Here is a 16,573-nt window from a genome sequence, read left to right as displayed (position 1 = left end):
GATAACACTACATTAGGTGGATTTTTCTTAAATTGTGTTATATGATATTTATTTTATGAGCTTGTGTGTGTAGATGGGTGGTCAGGCACATGCCATGGCACTGGTGTGGGAGTCAAAAGACAGATCTGAGGAATTGGTTCTCGCTTTCTTCCCTGTGGGTTCTGGGAACTGAACCAGGGACATGAAACTTGGTGGCAAGCACCTGGACCTGCTGTGCCATCTCACTGGCCCTTGAACAGTTTTAAATGTATAACTTTCTGCCTTGAATGATTTTTTTTCCTTTCTGGAAAAAAACTCAAGTATGGGATGCTGAAGTCACGAAGTCTTATTATGTCTACCTTAATTCTGACATTTCTAAAAGGAGAACACTAGGCCTAGTGAGGAGGGAGGAATTACAGGAGCCCATACAGCCTCTGCATAGCCCCAAACCTAGCTCCTCCCTCTCCCAGGAATGCTTCCACGGCCATGTGTTTTGAGGATCCTTCAGGATGGCAAGCCATCCCAGACATGAGGGATCCTCTGCTCTCTGAAGCCATTCCATTTGACACTATGTCCCACTGAATTAAAGAGCCTGTGGGAGCTGTCCAATAACCAAATCCTTCAAAAAGAATTGGTAGGAAGTTCTGAAGCCTCACCCTGGGGCAAAACATTTACTAGGCTAAAGTAAAGCTCCACAGAGCCTTTGTGGGCTCCTAAAAGTCCAGACCTTCAATGGAATGCTTGTTTTTGTTATAAATTAACATTTTTAATAATAAAATATAATAAGATAAAACAAAAACTAATACATCTGGATAGGACAAAATAACAATAGAAAAGAACCCAACAAAAGGCACATGAAACAAATACAGATGCAGAGAGCCACTTGCTCACACTCAAGAATCCCTTAAAACCACTAGCTGGAAGCTGGAAGACATACTCAAAGGACATACAGGGTAAAAAGAAAGAGAAATATACACACAAAAATAAATAAATAAACAAATAAAATAAATAAATAAATAAGATAAAGTGAAATAAAAAGTTTAAAAAACTCTTGACATGTGACAGGGAACTTCCGTGATGTCATTGAGCTCATTTTCTGTTGGGTAGCCAGTGCTGGGCACACAGCCTACTCTTAAAAATAATTTGTTTCCCCAGTGAGACTCTGTTGGAGAAAACTACATTTCCATTGACGAGTAGTTATCAGTTGGAGATAGCTTCTGGGTTAGGGATGGGGACATGTTTCTGCTTCGTTCAGCTCTAGGACCTCATCTTGTACAGACCTGCGCAGGCCCTGTGTGTACCGCCTCAGTCTCTGTGAGTTCATGTGAGCATCAGTCCTGTTGATTCAGACAGAGGACCTTGTTTCCTTGGTGTCCTCCATCCTCTCTGGCTCTTACACCCTTTCTGCCTCCTCTTCCACAGGGCTCCCTGACCCCTGAGGGGGGGATTTGATGGAGACATCCACTGAGTTTTTATTATCAGCAAGAAAGCAAACAGGACCACTAGCAACTGGACAAGTGAGTTTGCAGCACAGGACTGTCATGAATAGTCACACACTTGTGTTGGCAGTCACTGTGACCCAGAGCTCTTATGACCTCTGCATCAGCTCCTGCCTCCAGGTTCCTGCCCCGTTTGAGTTCCTGTCCTGACTTCCTTCAGTGACAGACTATGACATGGAAGTGTAAGCCAAATAAACTCTTTCCTCCCCAAGTTTCTTTGGTCATAGTTTTTCAACATAGCAATAGTAACCCTAACTAAGACAAGTACATCATTTCGGCCCCTCCTTCTCCTGCCTCCAACTCTTCCTATGACCTCTGCTCCCTCTCAAAATTTTTGGCCTCTTATTCTTTAATTACTATTATTACAAATAAATACAACCTGCTGAGTCCACCTAGTGTATCTCATGTGTATTTACTTAGGGCTGACCACTTGGGACTGAATAACCAGTGAGGGAGCTCATCCCTGGAGAAGATTGATTCCCCATCTTGTAACACGAATCTTAAAAGGTCTTATTCAATAAAAAAATAAATAAATAAATAAATAAATAAATAAATAAATAAATAAATAAAAAAAAAAGGAGCCAGATATTGGGATGAATTCTGAAAGACCAGAGAAGCAGAACAAGCCACATCTAACCTTACCTTGTCAACTTCTCAGCTGATCCTGTTTCCTCAGACTAGAAGCCTCTGAGTCCTCATCCAAATGGATCTCAGCTGAACTGCTGCTAAAAGCCTAAAAGCTTAAAAAGCCTCTAGTTCCTGGTCCTCATGCCTTATATACCTTCCTACCATCACTTCATTGGATTAAAGGCATGTGTCTCTCCCAAGCAAGACACAAGATCTCAAGTGCTGAGATTGAAGGTATGTGTGTCACCATGCCTGACTGTTCCCAGTGTGGCCTTGAACTCACAGAGATCGGATGAATCTCTACCTCTGGAATGCTAGGATTAAAGGTGTGTGTGCCACCATTTTGTGGCCTCTATGGCTATCTAGTGGCTGTTCTGTTCTCTGACCCCAGATAAGTTTATTAGGGTACACATTATATTGAGGAACACAATATCACTACACCCTCTCTGAAGTCATTAGTTGCCTGTAGCTCTGCATCGAAGGGTGGGGCCCTGTGAGATCTCCTCCCATCCACATTGGCATGTCGCTGAGTGTTCCCATCATTCACCTCTTGTTTAGGAAACCATATTGTTGAAACTTCATAGGTGCACACAGAGAAGACACTGCCTCACAGCAGATGTCCTTGTCCTCTGACTCTTCCAATCTTTCTGTGCCTATCCCATGTGTTCCCTGGGCCTTCGATGGTAGGAGTTATGCTGTAGATGTATCAGTTTGGACTGGACACCCCACGGTCTGTTGTTTACACTCTGGCCAGTTGTGGTTTCCTGTAATGGTCTCCATCTACTGCAAAAAGGAGGTTTCTTTGAGGAGAGCTGCACTTAATATCTACAGATGCAGTGTATTGTATACTTGGCATGTGCTAAGAATAGATTTAAAGCATTCCTACCACAAATAAATGCTAAAGAGGTGGGGTAAGGTGTTCACAAATTTGATTCAGGCATTCCAACATGTATGCATATTTCAAAACAGCATGTTGTATTCCACAAATATATATAATTTTTGTCAATTCAAAAATAAATAATTGATCCTTTTCACATGAGAATGGATATTGTTCTGATTCTCTGACTATAACTTTTGGTTTAGTGTTGAAAAGAAACAGCAAGAGAAAGCATTCTGGACATGTTCTTGACCCCAGGCAGGGGACGCCTCTGGCTGTTCAACATAGGGTATGATGGGACTATGGTTTTTCTGTTGTTGCTTTTATAAATGCCCTTTATAAGGTTGAGAATGTTCCCCCTACACATTTGTTGGGTGTATTTATAGCCAGCACCTTGCTTCTATTCATTTATTTCACAGCACTGGTTTTTTCACAGGACTTGCTGCTTATGCCAAGTGAAGCATATTCTCAGGAACAAGGACAGGTCCTTATTATTTTCTAGATCATTGTGAAGTGGAGGAGATGGGCTCTGTCCCTGTTTCTATGATATAAAACACTTTCACCAAACACCTCCAGATCATGGTTCATCACTGAAGGAAGCCAAGGCAGGAACTTGAGATGGACACAATGGAGAAATTCTGCTTGCTGATTCACCTTGCTCACAGACTTATGCTTAGTTCTCTTTTTATACTGCCCGGAACCAACTTTCCAGGGAATGGCGCTGCCCACAGTGGGCTGGCTGGGCTCTCTTATATCAACTATTAATTAAGATAATCCCCCACAGACATGCCCACAGGCCAATGTACTCCATGCAATCCCTCAACTGAGTCTATCCTTTCATATAATTCTAGGCTGTGTCATTAATCATTGAAGCTAACTAGGCCAAGTACCTAGGCAGACCTTCACAACACCAAATGGTGAGTGGCTCTGGGAGAAAAAATAGAGGCATCGACTCTTCTGTGGAGGAAAGAGGAGGTATCTTGGTTTGAGTGCCCCGAAAACAGAGCAGGAGGCAAGGACTCAGGAGCAGGGCATTTATTTGACCCTTCAATGACCTCAGGACTCAAGTGTGAGGAGAAGGCAGGCATCAAACTGCAGAAGGCAAGCCAGGGAAGGTTGAACTGCATGGACCTAGGAACAATGGGAGCTCAGAAGACCAACGAATTGTTCAAAATGTGTTTCCAAACTGTCCTTTGACGGGATGGAAAGTAGAGACAAAAAGTTCTAAGCTCCATCAGGCATCTGGTGGAAGCCTTATCAGGACAATGCACATGGGAAGGTGTGCTTGGGGACAGTTCTTAACTGCAGCTGCAGGTGAACCTGGGGCTGGGGGTGTGGACACTGAGCATCCCCTGCTAGGGGTCAGGGGTGGGTGTGGACATGAGCATCCCCTGCTAGGGGTCAGGGGTGGGTGTGGACATGAGCATCCCCTGCTGGGGGTCAGGGGTGGGTGTGGACACTGAGCATTCCCCACTGGGGGTCAGGGGTGGGTGTGGACGCTGAGCATTCCCCACTGGGGGTCAGGGGTGGGTGTGGACACTGAGCATCCCCTGCTGGGGGTCAGGGGTGGGTGTGGACATGAGCATCCCCTGCTAGGGGTCAGGGGTGGGTGTGGACACTGAGAGCCTCTCCTGCTAGGGGTCAGGGGTGGGTGTGGACATGAGCATCCCCTGCTGGGGGTTAGGGCTGGGTGTGGACACTGAACATCCCCTGCTAGGAGGTCAGGGGAGGGTATAGACACAGGGCATCCCCTGCTTGGCTGTCTGCACCAACAAGCCTTCCAAGAGGATCATCTGTAGTGACATCTCTACAAATGTAAGGTCAAAGCTCCCAGTGCAGGAGCCTTGTTGAATAGCAGCTTCCAAATTGAAGCATCTCATCCTGGAGGGGGAGGGAGTCTCATGAGACTCCAGAAATGAGCTTCACAAGTCCTTTCCTCACGGTGATAAAAGTAGTAATTACTGCTGAGGAGAGGACTCTCCAAACTGCCATGCAGGAAAGTCCTGGCGGGTGGCCTTGCTGAGTGGTGGTCCACACTGGCTGGGGTGGGCTTCTCCGCGAAGCAGCTGCCTTTGGGTAGTCCATTCTCCTGTAAGGACTCCCACTGAGCTCACTGGTTTCCCAAGGTCAACTTAGGCTTGTTTTCGGTGCCCCATCTAGGGTAAACAGACTTTCGTTCGCATTGACAGTGGCGGGCAGGCGGGTTCTTTTTCTTTGTCCATTGGATTTATAAAAGAGAAATGATGCAGTGTAAGATGGACATGTCCATTGGCAAGTGTTACAAGCCTCTCAGGTGGAGAAAGGCTCCAGGGTTGAGGGACCAACCACTCTAAGGGGTTTGGGGTGCCTTACCTCATGATCGGTCCCCTCCCTTTATCTACTGGTTTAAAGGTGTCCCTGTGTCTCTTCTATAGCAGGGACTGAGTCTGCCTCTGTAATTGTTGACTGAGTGAGAGTAGACTCCCCACCCTCCTCTGCTCTCTGAGGTGTGACAGGCACAGAGATACTTGTTGCATGTGAGGGGAAATGGGCTGCATTTCAGAGAAATAAAAACTTACTGATGGGGGTAAAAGCCACAGAGAAATGGAAACTGGCTGTTGTTAGGGATTAAAAAGCCATTTATAAAACAAAAACCCTCAAACTGGAGTTTTATGTCCCCTTCTCCTATCCCAGGGGCCCACAGCCTCAATGTCTGTCTCCCTCAGAAAAGCCACACAAAAAGTCTTCTTGCTGTGTCCTCAGATGGCAGACAACTCATTAGTGTCTCCTCTTACAGGGACACCAGTCCCATTGGGATAAGACTCCGCCCCTAAGGTGTCACCTCCAAGAGCTCCTAAAGGCCCACTCTCCAATGGTCATGCCACAGATGGTAGATTCAGCAGAGGTGTTGGGGGAGGCACACAACTCAGTTCACACCGCAGGGCTTTGGCCCTTTGCCCTGAGGGCAGTAGGGAGCCGCTGGAGGGATCTTAAGGCTGGAAGTAGCCACAGCCCTGGGCAAAGGAGAGAAGGGCTAAAGCCCAGATTGGTGGAAGGGTGCAGAGATCTGACTCTCAGCACGGGGTGGGTTCTTAGCAGCTCTCTGAACTGGGTGGAAGCCAAGTGGACGAGGGAGGCCAGGGACACTCTCTGGCTGACCATGAGATCTTTGTGGTATCACTCATGGGGACAGGGAATCTGAAATTAGAAGATGGCCTTGATGAGGTCAGTTTGGTCTTGTGGAGGAGGAGGAAGGTCCTAAGGAAGAGACACCCCACAAGATGGCCCCACCAGTGTTTGCCACCCTTAGAACTAAGCAGATACGCCTTCCTTGAACACCATACTAGGTACTCAAGAAGTGTTTGTTGATTGAATGAAAGAGTAATAGACTGTTGGTCCACATGGATGCCTTGCTGAGGTGGCTAATGTTCAGTGCCCCCTTGCCTGGATTAGGACTTATCTGGAGAAATGGCAAAGCATTATTTTTGGGTGTATCTGAGAGACTGCTTCCAGAACAAATGAACACATAAGTCAATGGGAATGAATGGGTATGGTGGACCATTTTGACTTATCCACTTGATTTGAAAAATTAATGCCTAGGGCATAGTGAGGCTCACTCCTGGGTGTGCCTGTAAAGGTATTTCCAGAGACGATTAACTTAAGAGGAAAGACCCCTCCTGTATATGGGCAGATCCATCCCATGAGCTGGGGTTCCAGATAGAATAAAAGAGAAAAAGGAGAAAGCAAAATGCCAGATTCCCTTCTCTGTTTTCTTACCCACTGAGATGTGAGCAAGCAGTTGCCTCGCTGCAGCCTCAGCCTCAGGCTGCCCCCACAGCCACACCTTCCTGAGCAGAGCAGGCCTTGAGGGAACCTCAGCTGACAGGACCAGACACTCTTTGTCCCTGGAAGTGCCCAGAGCTCCCTGGTTTCCTGTCTGGCTGCCCAGAGTAAGCAGCATGAAGGAAGTGGCCTCTGCCAGGGAGCTCGGCAGAGCGTGCAGCTGCTTGTGAAGTGGGTCAGTGTGTCAAGTGCCAAAGCCTAGGAAGGAGCCAAGTGGGAGGGAGCACTCTTGCCTGCTCCCAGAGCAAAGGAGCAGGCAGCGGGCAGTGCCGTGGGAGTGGCTAGGAAAGTCTCCAGCTATGGGCTTGCCCCATCCCCCTACCCCCCCCACACACACACACCTGTGGTCTCAGGGTGCTGTGTCTTCAGGCCTCCTCTATCGCTTTGATTTGGCAGCCATATTCTCCACAGTGTTCCATCTCTGAATTAAGGAGCGGCTCCAGCCTCCTTAGGGGCTACTTTCTCTAAGGGCCACCTCCAGCTGGAAGCCATGCTTAAATCTCGTGGCCCCTCCCTACCTCTCTCCCCTGAGCCCCTGCCATTTCTCCTCAGAGGCAGAGACAGAGTCCACACCCAGACTCTGCACTCTGAGAGGCTGGGTTCTAACTCTGGTCCTTACAGCAGTAAGAACCCAGACAAGTTACTGAACCTCTGTGCCTCAGCTTCCTCAACTGCTAACTAGCGTAAATTACAGTCTCAATCCCTGTGAAATGTTGTATCAGAGACTGACAGGTGTGAAAACCTAGGACTGATTATTCCCTGAGTCCACATTTCCTGGGCTTTCCTCTAGGGTTTCTTCTTGGTTCTTCTGAGGGAATTGTGTGTATGTGTGCACTGCAAGTGCATGTACACTACAAGCCTGTGTATACTGCAAGCCTGTGTACACCCACAGTGAGGAAAGGGAATGGGAATGGGGGTGACTCCTCTCTTGATCGCCTCTGATGAAGGCCTCTTGACAGCAGTTGGTAGAGCACAGGTTAACTTTACAGAGCCATCACCAACACACACACACAAACACATATTGCTCTGTTTCTCTAGAGAACCCTGACTAATCCACCCAGAACCCCAACTGCTATGGTTTGAGTGAATCCCCAACACTTCTGGAGCTAGAAGCTTGGTCCTCATTGCAGGGATGTTGAGAAGTGATGGAATGTAAGGGAAAGTGTTTTGTTCAATGGGAACATTGCCTTTGAAGGGACTGATGTAGTTACAATGAGACCCTAGTTGGTTCCCTGAAGATTAACGTGTTTGTCATCTTAGTAGGATCTGGGATCACCCAGGACTTTGGGGCATGTCTTTGAGGGATTCTAGATTAACTTAGTTAAAGAAGGAAGACCTACCTGTGTTGGGCAGCACCATTCCTTAGGCTGGGGCCCCAGACAAAATACAAAGGGGAAAGTGAGTTGAGCCCCAGTATTCTGGACTCAGCTTCCTGGTTGTAGATGCAATGTAACCACCTCCCACCACACATCCCTGAAACATCCTGCCAATACGGCTTCCCTGCCATGATGGGCTGTGCCCTGTGAGCAAGATAAACCCTTTCTTCTCTAAGTTGTTTTTATTAGGAATTTTGTCACTACAGCAAGTAATCAACACAGGTCCCAAGAGAACCTGTGTTGTTGGAAGACCTGACTTCTCGGTTTCTCCTTCTTCACCTCATGGTGTGATCGCATCTGCACCCATTATAGCTGTCACCGTAGGGCCTCACCAGACAGCAAAAGAGATGAGGCTACCAGATCTTGGAACTTTGTCCTGCAATTTAGAACTGTTTTCTTTATAAAGTACCCAGCCTTTGGTATTTTGTTATAGCACCAGAACCTAGATGAATATGTCATACCGAGACCTGAAAACGTCCATGGGAAGACGTCCCCAGAGAGTGGCTTGAAGGGTTGAGATTCCATCACATCATCCATGGGGCAGAGATATGTAGTCGCAGATACCACCTTCATAGTCTCCCCTTTCAGGTGCTATGCCCCTAGCTATGCTGAAATGTGGGGACAGAAAAAGATCCAGAATCCTTAACCCCCGTGGCCTGCACTTGGACAAGCTTTGGGGTAGGTCATAGGGCCTGAGCCCCCAACTCATTTCTCTCTTTGGTTTCCTTTCTAGTACTATATTTGGAAGTGGATTATTGCAAATAAAAGTGGTATAGACATCTCCCCTAGAAACAGCACTCCAGGGCACGAATTCATGGTCCTTCCATCACATAGCTGAAGAGCCCACTGTATGGAGCCTTTCAGAAAGGCTCAGTTTGAAAGGCTGGATCTGCACTAGATCTTGGGAGTATTTGGTGTGTAGACATCTCTGAGAAATATACTCTGAAATCTCAGGCCTAACCAAGCAGAGGAGGCCACATATGACCTGGAGTGATGGTCAAGATGGCATGCAGAGCCAGAGAAAACTGGAGTCTCCATCAAATGAGATCAGCTCATCTTGCAGCCCTGGCTTATTGCAGTAAGAATTTGAAGCCAGTTTTGACATCCCTCCTGGAGCACCTGGCAGAAGTTCTCACTGTTATTTAACCCATTGTCTTTCACACAATGACAAGAAGGAATTGAGGTTGCCTGGGTATCATGGGGGCCAATTTTTGTCACATGAACAAGGAGTGCATTTGGGGGGCCTATGATACTTAGAGATTTAGATAAAATCAACCATTTTAATTCAGATGTTTCTTTGCACTGAATGGATCCTTCGCTGTACAAATCTCACATGTTGCTAGGACCCCCTCTTCCTCATTTTGATCCCCTGTGTTCTTTTTGTCTGGACAGAATGTGCCAGAAGTTGGTATATTTTACTAGTCCCTTTGAAGAGCAGGACCTTGGTCTTCTTTGTCAGCTGTATTTGGGGATGTGTTTGCTTGTCTGTTTTTGCTGAGGTGGTAGTCTCTAATGGATTCGCTTCAGCTGTAATCTAGATTGTAATAGCATCCCTTCCCCTTCCTTTTGACTCACTTTTGTTCCCTTTCTGTACTTTACAAAGTTGTGACTTCTCTATGAATATAATTGCATCTGCATCCTGGGAATTCACACCATTTAGTTTTTTATTTAATTAAAACATATTAAGCCACGCGGTGGTGGCACACGCCTTTAATCCCAGCACTTGAGAGGCAGAGGCAGGTGGATCTCAGTGAGTTCGAGGCCAGCCTGGTCTACAGAGTGAGATCCAGGGTAGCCAGGGCTGTTATACAGAGAAACTGTCTCGAAAACCCTAAATAAATAAATAAAATATATTTACATCATTTTCTCCCTCCCTTTCCTACCTCCATCCTCTCCCGTGTTTCTCCCTCTTCCCTCCAATTCATGCCCTCTCTCTTTTTTCTTTAGTTATTATTATTACATCTATATAAGCAAATAAATATATTTTAAAAGACAAGGGAGATATTTTAGAAGAAAAAAAGAACAATTATTTAAATCTACCATTAGTTTTATGACAGATACATTAGGGAGTTTTATCATTATGATTCTATCATTTAAAAATCTTTATATTAACAAGTACTTGGAAATTATTACAGCATCCTGACCGATGTTGATCCACACTGACTGTTTTCATCCATGGCCAGCTTATGAGAGAACTAGCAGTTTCTTCTATATGAATGTATTGCATCATTAGCAAGGCTGAATGTCTTATGTGCTTGGCGGACACATGTTTGGACTGATTTTTTTCCCTACCTTTACCTTCTCATCCTTTTTCTTATTAACCTGAGATCTCTTTGCTCTTTACATATATATTACAACTATTTTGACCATTGTATTATTAGATTTCTAATTTGGTTTTTTTTTTCTTGTAATATTTTCGAAAATTTGTTCCATTGGATATAGCAATCTTTTTCTCTTTCATGATTTTCCTCCTTACATATATTTAGGAAGATCTTGCATAGTACAGGTCAAATAGCTTCACATTTATTACTATTTGTTTACATTTAAATCTTCTAAGCATCCGTGTTCCTCCCTGGGTATCCAAAGCCCTCCAGCCCAACCTCTTAATTGTGTGCTGTCTTTCTCCAGCTCGCTCACTCTTCCTCAACCTCCTGCCTCAACGCCAACTGTCAGCAAAACAAAGATGAATGTCTCAAAAATGGCAATGCTGCCTTACAAATCGCTCTACACTTTATGATACTCAGCATTCATTTTTCTCCCTGCCTCAAAACTGCCTATTAGCTGTCTTGGCTGTGTTCTGAGTACAGGTAAGTCTGGATTGGCTACAGGGTTTGAGTTGGATCAAATTCAATGCATGACCTAGTATTCTGATGATACATCAGAGGGACCAAGGAGCCCATGCCAATCTTGGTAATGCATGTAAGTCCTCCTCCATATACGTTGTATCTATTAATATTCCATTGGCCAAAACAAGTCACCTGGCCTTGCCCAAAGTCAAGGGAAAGATAAGTGTCACTGTCCATGAAGCATAAAGACATTTATTTCTATTAAAGAAGGAAGCAATGATCTGGGCATAATGATCCTATCCACTCTGAGTAGCTTTTCAGGAAGCTCAAGGCTTAGAGTCCCACAGAGGATAGCTTGGATTCTAGCCCTGCCATGTCTGGGCTGTATGCCCTTGGGTGAGCTCTCTTAGTTCTCACACCACTTGTACAAAATGAGGGCAGTATTTCCCTTTTGCTGTTTCCTTGACACTCATAGAAATAACCTGACATAATAACACAAAATAACAAATAATATTGATTGAATTCCTACCCAGGGTCAGGCCCCAGGGAAAAGCCTATGCTTCTGCTATCGGCTCTGTATCCACTACAGCAGTGGTTCTCAACATTCCAGATGCTGCGGCCCTTTAATACAGTTCCTCATGTTGTGATGACCCTCAACCATAACATTATTTCCCTTGCTACTTCATAACTGTAATTGAACTGTAATGTAGATATCTGGGTTTTCTGATGAAAGCATTATCCTACTCCCCAGGGGGTCACCACACACAGGTTGAGAACCCTTGAACCACAGGGTAGTCCCACCACTCCACATCAATGGAGATTAGGATGTGAGGTTTAACCAAAGACTAGAGGACAGTGAGAGGCAAAAGTCCTACCGAGACGCTCACCAACAGCACAGGTCCTCTGAATGCTTTGTTAGTTAAGGCTTCCAGTGAGCTGAGGGCTCGGGACTGCCACCTTGACACAGGGATCCCAGCTACCCCAGCATCTGCTTACAGCACATTGACAGATTGCCTGGCCTTCCTGGGGTTCCGAGGAATGAGAAGCTGAGCAGGAACATCCCCTGCTGCTGCTGCTGCTGCTGCTGCTGCTGCTGCTGCTGCGGCTGAACTTACAGCCTGCCTCAGGCAGGATTTCACAAAGAAAAAGAACCAACAGGTCACATACGATGCCCATGTGATATATAAAACATGTAGGTTTATAGGTCATATATATAGACCTATAAAGTATATATTTATAGGCCATATGTATAAATGGCTAGTGAGATGACTTGTCTGGTAGAAGTATGCTTGAGCACAGCCTTGCAGCCTTAAGCTCTACCAGTCTCCAGATACCATAGAGCAGCAGGATAGATCTCCCAAGAGTTGTCCTCTGACCTGCACACACATGCTACAACATGTGCGTGCCTGCATTGTCTGCACACACACACAATAATATATGTGTATGTATGTATGTGTTATATATATATATATATGCACATGATAGAGGTGGCATATAGATAGACAGATTACAGACGGATGGATGGATGGACTTATTATAAGGAAATGGCTGACATGAAAATGGATGTTGAAACAACCCAGGATCTACAGTCAGACCCAAAGAGCTCGCAGCATGTTTCCAGGCAAGTCCAAAGCCTGAGAAACAGCTGAGTACAGGACTGAGAGCTCCTATCTGGAGGCCATAGGCCAGTGGTTCTCAACCTATGGATTGTGACCCCTCAGGCATCAGATGACTCTTTCACAGGAGACACCTAAGACCATCAGAACTGCGTTGCTGCTCCTCAATGGCCTCCAGGCAGGTCCACCCACAAGCAGGCATGCCCACATGTGAGCACCTGGAATTGTATTAAAGGGTCGCAACATTAGGAAGGTTACTGCCATAGGCTCAAGACTCAGAGAGAACTGAGTGTTTCAGATGGAGATTGAAGGCGGGAAAAGACCGACACCCCAGACTGAAGGAGATCCCCCTCAACCCTGGGAAGGTTGGCCTGGTTGCTCTGAGTAGGCTTTCCAGCTGAGAGAGCAGCCTCCTTACACAACCCTTCAGAGTTCATTCTCATCAGAAGCTGTCTTGGGTGCACACAGAATAATGTTTGATTTGGTACCTGGGCACCTCGTAGCCTAGGCAAGTGGGCACATAGCATGAGCCCAGCAGGAAAGGCTGTAGCTGGAGTGGGTATTCATGGGATGAAGTTCAGGAGAGGAGCAGAATGAGATTCTGAGAGGGTGCCCAAAAAGCATCCCTTTTGCGGGGCAGAAAAGCTGCCATGGCTGTCGTGGGGCGGGGGGTGGGGGTGGGTGGGTGAGGGGGGTGAGATGCAGAAGGAGTTGACTTGGTATGACCCTGTCTGTTAAGGATCTCCGAGAAAGAGAGAATAAGTCACCTCAGGGAAGGGTCCCTACCATGAGTTTTATCTATCAAAACTTTAGAAAGATGTCAGATATCTTCCAAATGAACATTTACTTATAACAGCATGGTCAGGCGCCTTCTACTGTTTTCCTTTCCTCTTCTGAAGCTTAAAATACACAGGAGTGTTGTTGTTGTTGAAGACTGGTCAAATTTATACCATTATCTATTACCTGAGGCCAGCTTAAAAGCCAGGTGACCTGGTCTCAGGGTCTGTGGTCTATGACCAAGTAAGCTACCATGCCACTTGGTTTTTGTCAACCAGATTTCCAATGCTGGTTTCTGGACAGTTGCTAAATAACCATATATGAACCTTATGTCCATCTGAAGGCACTCTGTCTGTGTGGTCAGCCCAGAGCTGAACACTGCCTCCCAGAACTCCTAAGATCACCACAACGCCACCATCCCCCGTGCATTCCTTAGGTAAAGACTCTTCCTGTGAAAAGTACACTTTGTGTGTTTATTTGTGTGTGTGTGTGTGTGTGTGTGTGTGTGTGTGTGTATGTTCCTGTGTGTGTGTGTGTTCCTGTGTGTGTTCCTGTGTGTGTGTGTGTGTGTGTGTGTGTGTGTGTGTGTGTGTGTGTGTGTTCCTGTGTGTGTGGGTGCATGTGGAGGTCAGAGGACAACCATGGATTTCATTCCCCAGGTGCCTCCTCCTTTTCGGTTTGAGACAAGCTCTCTCACAGGCCTAGAATTCAGCAAGTAGGTCACTTAGGCCAGCTGGCCCTGGGATCTACCTGTCTCAGTCACTGGGATTACAAGTCTGTGTCTCCACATCCTGCTTCTTCATCTGGGTTCTGGGGCTCAAACTCAGGTCCCCCTGGCTGCAGGGCAATTGTTTTACCTAACTGGGCCATGTCCCCAAGCCCTGAAAGGGCAGCATTAAATGGAATGTTCATTTTTCCTAACTGGCTGTGCAATAAGCCCCCAAATTGCATGCTTACCTGTGGCTCCCTTTTGCCTTGAGCATCTCCTGCTATTTTACGTCAACAGAAAATAAGCCTGAGGTCATCTTGGTTAAGAGGAAACAAATATTCCCTCTTGATTTTGAAAAGGTGAGGAGAACGTCTCAGTTCCTGGCCTCACCTAGCTGAGCTGTGTGGTACTTTCCATTAAAAAACTCACTCATGTTTTATGGATTTCTAAAGAGCCACAATTTGAACTTAATTCTTCGTCTCTTTAAGACAAGAACCCCAAAGTTAGTACTTAAAATGTCACATGCAGCCCAAGGCCTCAGTGGGTCACAGAGGGCTGGGCAACCCATACAGGGAAGTAATAAAATTGACACTGAATGGCTTCAAAACGAATACTTGCCCTCAGAGTTCAAGAACAGAAAAATTGAAATGAAACCATGAATAAATCTCCAGAAAGTTGATAGCCACACCATAAAGGACGGAAGTCGGTACATGGGCTGAGTTAAGCTGCTTCCTATTCTGAGGGTGTCTTACAGGAAGTAACTGTGAGCAGCCAGTGACTTGTGTGCATGGAGAGGGGGCCCTCACATCATTTAAATCAGCATCCTTCTCTGCCACCTTATTTACCAACTGAGACTGGGCGCAGGGAGTGATATGTCTGGGGACAGAGAGCAGGGAGTGGTAAAGTAGGATTTGAACATGCCTCTGCCTGAAAGCTTTGATGGGTTGGGAGAAAGCTGGACACACAGCCCTGAAGCCGCTGTCACGGCGTGAATTCTTATTCTTCTTATCATTGTGTTTCTCAGCCCCCAAACAAACAGATTTCTTTATCATGGTCTCACGTGATCTTATCCAAGACTCTCCATGATGTCTCCAGAAAGGGATGCCAGCTTCTCTGGAATTCACCTGCTGCCCAAAGCAGATCGTGGCAGACACTGTGAGCCCACACCGACTTGTTCTCCTAACCCAAGCATTGCATGTGGCCGTCGTTTACTTTGAGTCAGGAACATCTGCCTGTTGTTCATCCTGCTCACTGGACAGTAACTGGTCTAGTGTTAGAGCCGAGGTTCTCAACCTGTGGGCGGTCACGGCCCCTTTTGGGGGATCATTGCTCCTTTCATGAGGGTTGCATATCAGATAACCTGCATATTAAATATTTACCCTACAATTCATAACAGTAGCAAAAGTACAGTTATGAAGTTGCAATGAAAATGTTGTTACTGCTGGGGTCACCACAGCACGAGGAGCTGTATCAAAGGGTGGCAGCATTAGGGGGGTTGAGAACCGCTGTGTGTGATGCTCTGGATCCCTCTAGTTTCCTATTATTGCAAAACAAAATAAAATACCACAGGGCTGCCAAGATGACTTCACGGATAAAGGGGCTTGCCTTGCTAGCCTGACAGTCTGAGTTTAATCAATCCCAAGGTCCCACACAAAAGCAGGAAAGAATCTACCCCTGCATGCTCTCCTCTGATCTCCACATGTGGACTGTGGAACACATGCACACTTACACAGTTAACTAATCACACAATTCATTAATATATTTAAAAGGTACCCTGAGCATCCTGGCACAGAATCACTGTACAGATGTTGGCATTTATTAGTTACCCTTCCGTTGCTGTTATGAACACTGCGACCAAGGCAGCTTAGAGAAGAAAGGGTGTGTTTAGCTTACGGTTCCGGAGGGATAAGAGTCCATAATGGCGGAACAGAGGCAGAGGCGTCAGGCAGCTGGAGTGGTGGCTGAGAGCTCACATCTCAACCAGCAAATGGGAAGCAGACAGAGCACATTGGAAATGGCACAAGGCTTTTGAACCTTCAAAGACCCCAGTGACATACTTCCTCCAGCCAAAGGTCCTAAACCTACATAAACAGTCACCAACTGGAGCTCGAGTATCTGGATGCCTGAGAATATGTGGGGCAGCTCATCAAACAACCACAGCGGGATAGATTGCAATGCAGGATTATTAGACCAACTGGTGCATTTTACATTTTCATGATTTCTCCAAGTTGGCACCCATAAAGTCTGACTCATGTTCCACCAACAACAGTTGAGACCTATCATTTCCCCTCATCTTCCCTAAGACATTAAACTTCTCATTTTTTAACAAGTAGATTTTTAAAAATCCATTTCAATTGTTCATGAAACTGAGCATCTTCTGGCATACTCACTAGCGGATACATCAATATTTTCCTGTATTTCTTCTCCTGGGAATTATTGCTGAGCATCACTAGTCTGTTTTTGTTTCATTTGTGTGTACATGTGTGTGTCTGAGTGTGAACACGT

This window comes from Onychomys torridus, chromosome 2 (genome assembly GCF_903995425.1).
Source record: "Onychomys torridus chromosome 2, mOncTor1.1, whole genome shotgun sequence".
In the NCBI taxonomy this organism is placed as follows: Eukaryota; Metazoa; Chordata; class Mammalia; order Rodentia; family Cricetidae; genus Onychomys; species Onychomys torridus.
The sequence above is the reverse complement of the archived record's forward strand: the minus strand, read 5'-3'. Positions refer to the sequence as shown.